Source organism: Glossina fuscipes, unplaced genomic scaffold (assembly GCF_014805625.2).
Source record: "Glossina fuscipes isolate IAEA_lab_2018 unplaced genomic scaffold, Yale_Gfus_2 3, whole genome shotgun sequence".
NCBI lineage: Eukaryota > Metazoa > Arthropoda > Insecta > Diptera > Glossinidae > Glossina > Glossina fuscipes.
In genome coordinates, this window is record NW_023998417.1 from 3,862,059 (window position 1) to 3,863,602 (window position 1,544).

The following is a 1,544-nucleotide window of genomic DNA, read 5'->3' on the forward strand; positions in this document are numbered from 1 at the left end:
ACACACACACACACACACACACACACACACACACACACACACACGCTTTGAATCGTTCATATTGAAAATCGGCAAAACGACTATTTATGAAATTAGATTATATAGAAGTCATTTATGTTACAAGATGGCCCTTATCGATTTTTCGAAAAGCCTCAGGTGTGATTGGAGTATTTAAATATTTATATGACCATTTAATAACACCCAGCACCGTAGGATGGAGGTATAATTATTTTGTCGTTTGCAAGGCCCAGAAGAAGGCGTCAAAGTTTTCATAACTAACGAGTATCAAGTACTGTCTATTTATCTGCACGTCTGTCTCTGCGGATTTATGTGGTACCCACTAAGTTGTCGACGGCAAATTTGACAAAAGCACAGCAGGTTCTTGGGAACTCAAAAGTCGCATCCACAACGCAACTTAGACTGTTTTCAAAAGCAAAAAAAAATTGACTATGAATTATGCATTACTTATATCCTACAATAGATACGAGGATAAAATTTTGCACATATACTACAGTACTTGTTCTAAAATGAAAGAAATCACCCTGGGCTACCCAATAATTACATAGCGTAGAAGTTTTATTTTGTTTCGATTGCAGTCGAATATAATTTTTTATCCTTCTTTTTTAATTACATTTGTAATTAACTTTTACATATAAAATAAACATAAACATATATATATATATATATATGCGTATGTATTTAAAACTGCCATAGCTGTCTAGAATTTAAAAAAAAATGGACTTTGATCATGTTTAAGATAACAAATTCGCACAATGGCTTTTATAAAGTTTATGTTATAAGAAATTTCATAGTCCTCTAGTAGTAGGAAAGGAAAAGACTCCTCGATGACATGGCATCGGAACACAAAACATAATTCAATTTAACATTAGATGTCTTATTGAACAGTTATGGCAGCGAGTTATGGCAAAATCTTCTAATAAATTTGAAACTTAGGCTTGGCTTACCTAAGTTCGGGTATAATCGTAGGGGAAAGTAAGTTTCACTAAAATATGCACAATACAACATCACTTGTCAAAATATTCAAAAATTTATTAATCAAAGTTTTAAGCTGACCTTTGGGACGTGTCGAGAAAACTTAAATGGCGGCATGCAACATACCTTTAAAATATCTTCGTTATTATACAATGGCCCGGTCTTCCCTTTATTTATAACGAGGTTGTGTCTTCCCATCAAAGCGCACATGTTCGCTTCCACGTTGAGTATACAAAAAGCATTAACTTAACCATATTTTTGAAAAAATATCTAATTTAAAAATCATTTCATATCGTCCTTTAAACACAAACACTATTGCATTCGTTGTTATCTCCAAGGGTTTGCATAAAATTCGTGGAACAAAAAAAAAAAAAAAAGAAGAAAACAACAAAAAAAAACTGTTACACGTAGAAAAGTAATTTTTGATGTTTTGATAAGATGATGTAAATTGCATCCAAACAACCAAACCCTCCCTTGTTTAGCTAAGAGTATCTATTATAATTTGCTGTGAGTTTTACTCCCTATACCTTATCTTATTATTGTCTGCGTAA

General features: G+C 32.4%; 1 protein-coding gene across 1 annotated transcript in view; it reads right to left on the minus strand.

Annotated features, from left to right (window-relative positions):
- The window catches only part of LOC119634607 (vesicular acetylcholine transporter), a 22,190-nt gene extending 20,868 nt beyond the window's left edge, over positions 1–1,322 (minus strand). Inside the window, exon 1 of the mRNA XM_038028856.1 lies at positions 1,120–1,322. The gene's annotated coding sequence lies outside the window, so the exon portion shown is untranslated. The remainder of the gene's footprint in view (positions 1–1,119) is intronic.
- Between the last annotated feature and the right edge of the window lie 222 nt (positions 1,323–1,544).